Consider the following 6,000-nt stretch of genomic DNA (forward strand, 5'->3'; position numbering starts at 1 on the left):
TGAGAGGAGAGGGCCAATGATAATAACAATGAGGCTACAATATGTACATCTATTAAGCCAAGAAATGGTATTTATACACTTAGGATGAGATTGGTCCCCATACCCTTGAGTATCACTAACTCAGCGCACCCACTAACCACACTAATTATTCTAAGACTTCCCTTTTGGTAGGTGGTCTCGTGTCTATGATACATAGATTTTCTTTGAATCCTTGAATTTTTTCTCTTAGCAAGCTTTGGTCAATATGTTTGTTAAATTTTCTTTAGAGCAACATTGGAAGGGTCGAATTTGTCCCTCTTTGATTTGATTCCAAATGGTATGATAGGCAATATTGGTATGCTTTGCCTTCGTGTCACCTTTTGGATTCTCATCCAAAGCAATTGTAGCCTCCCCTTGGACTACTGCACCAAGTTGACCGAGAAGCCTTCTCAGTCAATTGCTTTAAAAGCTCGTTTTAATAAAGTAATATGTTTTGCTCATGTTGTTGGCAAAGTAGTGCTTCTTGACTATACTATTCAATATTGATTGACCAAGACGTGAAACCTAGTGATTGTTGCATGTATACCTCCTCTTGAAGATCTCCATTTAGAAAACCAAACTTAACATCCATTTGATGAATATACAAGTCTAGAGTGTGTCCAATTGACAATACTAATATGATCATCTTCCTTGTGATCACTAGTTGGTGGTGCAAAAGTTTCCTCAAAATCTACTCCTTCCTATTGAGAGTAGCCTTTTGCAACCAAATTGAATGTAGCTTTGCAACTTTCTATTGTGCTATTTGCATTGATTTTGACTTTGTAAGCCCATCTGCAACTAACTATGTGACTCTTTGTTGCTATGTAACCAAGAGAAAAAAAGTTAATAGATCAAGAGGACAATGCATCTCCTCCCCCCCCCTTTTAATAAGATGTTGACTTTTATTACGGTGCAATCATACCACATCAAACAACGACCATTTACAAACTTGGCCAACTAAATAGAGGCATGCTACCTGTGGCCTACACTGCTACAAAGTAGAAGAGAAACTAGAGTATGACTACCCCAAGATCATATAGGCATTGACTCCCCAAGGAATCCTTCTCTCTAGCTACCACACTCACATCTAATAGAATATTTTTTAGCAAAGCCAAGATAGCAAGGAATTCGTACCCATCAAGTATTCCTCCCTCAAACACCAACTTGTTCCTAGCTCCGCAAATGGCCAAAATGCTCACTGCCCTAACATGTGCCGAGATTGATGCCACTATCAAAGAGAATCCACCTATATCCCCCCACTTATTAGGACATGCAAAAGAGCTCATCAAACTCAAGCTGCTTCCAAAATGCACTGGCTCTCCCTTATATTGATAAAATAGATGGCTAACTCCTTCCACGACCTTATTGCAAAAAGGGCACAAGGGATTAATATGAATTACTTGGCTAACCTTGGTGTCTCACCAATAGCCAATTGAAAACAACTTGGAAAAGAATATGAAATGGGCAATTCCCAATTGAAAGCCATAGTTGCCCACTCTTAGTGCAAGCATACTCATCCTTTTCTAGTGTTGTGCATTTACGGCATCATCATTTTTACAACCAAGGTAGGTAGCACTAGATCCTTCAGAAAGAATTTCAGGGCAAGTACAATGACTCTCTAATCCTCACTAGGTTTCCTACATCCTCACTTTTTGAGCACAATGTTGTTGGTCCAGTGCTATGGCACAGATCATCACACCCTTAATAGCCTATCCCATCTAAGGCAAGGGTCTTCTACCCCTTGATGACAAACCCTCCATCTATCTGAAATCTCCTCATAGAATATCTTGTTACTCGCATAAGAGAACAACACCTTGAAGGCAAACTGCAAAAAAAAAACCCACAGCTAAACATGACCCTCACTATCCCAAAATAGCTCCTTAGCATCAATTGAAGACCTAGCTAGGATTGATGCACCTCGTTTACCTCTAATGGGATTGTTGATGAAAACTTTGAAGCCTTGATGTTTGAAACCTTGGTAGAATTAATCACCTTCACCATACTTACTCTTGCAATAAAAAAATCAATGGCCTAGATCTCTAATCATCCACATGCACCCCTTCTATTTCTCCTTGTCACAACACTCTCTTAAGTTCCATGAGAGCAATACTTTAGATGGAGATGATGAGCTACCTGTAGCTGCCTATTGCACACGAGCTTTATCTGCATCTAATAAGAAATTGAATCTGTTTTCTTTGCCACTGATAAATTCTTGACTACCTCCTTAACCCTCATAAGAACTATTTGAGCCGATTAGACTTCATTCAAACCCCTAGCAAACTGAGAGGCGTCTTTTGAGCTTTCTCTCCTTTTCTTATGATTTGCCTCTAGAATTATTTCATATGTGAAGCTATCAAAAACCAATGATTCGCACAAGGCATCATCTCCCTTTGTGGCAAGCATGTAGCCCCATCTTCCAACACCCCTTTCCCCTTGTTGCCTTCCCCCACCTAGACCAATAGTAGAGACTTGCATTCCCTCTTTGCCCATAGTGGTGGAAGATTTACCTTTCCTACAAACTATTTTCCATCCTTCCAATTCCACCTCAGCAAGGCGACATCCACCACTTTCTCCTCACCTTGAGCCACCTTAGCAAGGAGACATCCACCATTTTCTCCTCAGACTGAGCCATCTCAATCTGGGAAGCCACTAGCTTTCCAAGAACCATAATATCATCACCCTTCTTAGGGTTCAGCACTGCCACACCTCCTCCTCTCCATGCATGTTGGGCCCATAAATGCACCTTATCATACCATCGTTGGACAATTTTGAGTGAAATATCCCCGCTCTTTGCAAACAAAGCATGTATCCAAGAAATCACCAATTTGAACCTATTGAGTATGGACAAGCCCATTTGATATGTTGATGTTCATATGGTTGCAGATTTCTTGGCCCAATCCCATAGGCTCCATGTGCCTATTTGACACTAAAAGGGGTCCTCGTAATAGGAGGAGCAAGCAACAACTTGCCAATGTGCATGTAACACCCAAATTGGGCACTCATGAAGCAAAAACTCAACAATGCTAAAAGATGGACTCCAAGGAAACACCGCACATAGCCATACCACTACAGAAATTGTGAGTTACCATCAAACACACAATGCAATATGAGAAACCCTTTACTCAACAAATGTGCTTCATAAGCATTTGATGGTAGGTCACATTTGTAGACTAGCAACCTCTTAAGCTCCTTGAGCAAAGGGACTCACCCAGTGAAGAAAAGGTTTACCCTTGCTTTGGAAGCTTTTCCAATGATAGTCTAACTTTTTCCATGGGACCTTCCAACCAGACTCTTCTACCCTTTACGATTTTGCCTCTTGCTCTATCCCTGAAATGTCTACATGTAAGAGGATTCATGATTCCTTGCTAGAGAGCTCTAAAAAGACCCCAATAAAGAGAGATCTCACAATATCAATGTATGATGGTGGAATTATATTTTTGTCTTTCCCAACCAAGGCTGCCATCTCCTTCTCATCAAGGCTATCAGACATCAAGATCCCCACTTGCTCCCACCACACAACTCATGATGGTGCTTAGCTCTTAGCCTAAGGGATGGAGTTGAGCCATCACTTCCTCCTTTCTCAAGATCCTTGTACATGCACCCTCATGCCTCCTTTCTAGCTCCGCAATAGTTCAAGGGTCAAGTCTCATTTTTAAGTCCCATAAAATTGTTAACGGGGTTGAGTACTTCGAAGGCATTTAGTTCAGATTGAACGGATTGCAAGGTAAAGAATTAACGTGTTTGTGTGGATCTCTCATCTAAATCGGAAGCATGATGAATTCAGACGTAACAGGAAATGTACTCTCTCTCATTGTAATTTGAAAGTTCAAAAAATAGCTAATCAGAGAGGTAAACCAACAAACAAATGAATACAAGAAGATAGTCGTCCGGATTTCATTAACTTTTTTGAACATATTCATTTTAATACATCTCTCTTCTAGTATTCTAATACTCTCTTCTTTTTTCCCCATGCGGATTACATGTTTTTTAGTTTACGGATGATCCCAATGGTCACAACCCTTTTTCCTATACCTTTTCAGATCATATATATTTTATCCATATCCAAATAGACATTTTAACTATGTTAACACGGCACATCCTGATCGCTAGAAATTTTTGAAACAAAATTTATAGCCTGATCTCACAAAATCCTGATTAGATACTATCAATCCTTACCTCTAGCTGATAGTAAACTCCCTTTTTGGTGCCACATCTCACCAGTCTAGGACTATGAGGGAAAATAGAGAGAAGAGCTTGGTGCAGTACCAAGATTCCCAGTACCTCCAAACACAACTGTCTACCACATTTTTGAGTTTAAGTTCAATACAAAACTGTGCCAAAGTTCCAAAATATTAGATAACATTATGTTTTTAAAACAAGTCACAATTAAAGTAAATTCAAAGGATTGGTTCAGCCGGAGCGACAATCGGAGGATCTTGTAGGCTTGCATTGTGTGGAATATTCTGCTCCTTTTCCAGAATTTTAGAATATGACACAAGATGAATGATAGGCCTATGTATTGTCTCCGTGTGTTTGTCATCAACAATCATAGGTTCATTAATTTGTTCAGTTATCGTATCCATGAGAGCGTCCATAGTATGAATTGTTTCAGATGGTAAAGTGGTTTTTTCAAAACCTTCAATGTGAGATTCAATGTGAGAGTCGACTAACTAAGCACTGTGAAATCTTGTAGTCAAAATTTATGCAACCTTTCTATCCTCAATCAACAAATTATCTTGATTTTCCAGATTCTCTTGATCTGCAAAATTTGACAACACATTAGGCAAACCAACTATTTAATCACTAAATTCTTGTGATAGTAAAGTTTTAAAAGGCAAGCTTAACCATGCTAATGAAAATCCCCCCTCAATTTCCAAAGGTGGTTCTTCTTCCATCAATGAATCTATCAAGCCTGAACTTTCCACCACCGGGATCTTAGATTTCAAGATATAAACTTCTTTCTATAACTCTTCCACTTGCTTTCTCAAAAGGAAATTTGATGTAACCACTTTTTGATGATCCCACGTCTACCGGGGTTGATTTTCCAGATGCACTACTATGTTCTCAATTTGAGCCCATAAATTGGTCATATAATCTGTGACCTGTGCTTTTTGGTTTTCAATCTCTAAATCTGGCATGAAAGTACCCACAATCTTAATTTCTTCATCCACCATGGACTTTCCACAAGTTTTAATATTGCCAACTGCTCTTTGTGCATGATATTTTTGACTTGTAAGCTTTTATTGGCCTGTGCTTTCGCCACATGCTGGGTTATGTCCTTGGACCAGATATGTAACTTTTGCTCCGTTGCATCCTTCTCTACCAACTTTTGCATCTGTTGCCTCAGAGACTGCTCCATAGCTATCTTCTACTCATTATACTATTGCGACATGATTTTCATATCCTAAACTTTAAACTGTAAATCTTCTTTGAGGCTTACAACCTTATGCCCCAAAACATCATTCTTCTGCTTCAAAATATTCCATTCGTCATACATTGACTACATCTAAACATTTCTGTGTTCCTCCTATTTGTGAAACTTCTCCAAATATTCCAATTTTTTCCTTGCCCCATCATATGAAATATATGTCTACTTTCGGGGTTCATCTTCTGAATTCGTTTCAAGGGCTCGGTTCCCTTCTTGTGGAGATGTAGGTTTTTCTGGTTGTTCTAGTGGAATTTCATCCATCTGCTCACTCGGTTGTATTGGCATTTCCTGCATTTCATCATATCCTGGCATCTATAGCTCATCTTGTTTCTATCCTTCCTTCTTCGATGTCTGCTCTAAATCTTTCTATTTTTTGGGTATTGGACATAAACTTTTCTTTCTTTCCTTTGGGTCGTTGGGCCTCTTTAGTGTAGTTTTTACCCTAACCATTTTTTTGTTAATTTTTGGCTTTTCATTCTTATTTTCTTGAATCTTGAGGACATCCAATGGTTCTTGTAGCCCTTTTTCCTTATTAGCCAAATACTCTTGAATCT

Source organism: Dipteris shenzhenensis, chromosome 30, assembly GCF_047967505.1.
Source record: "Dipteris shenzhenensis isolate YYH24624 ecotype China chromosome 30, Dip_SZ_1.0, whole genome shotgun sequence".
Taxonomy (NCBI): Eukaryota; Viridiplantae; Streptophyta; class Polypodiopsida; order Gleicheniales; family Dipteridaceae; genus Dipteris; species Dipteris shenzhenensis.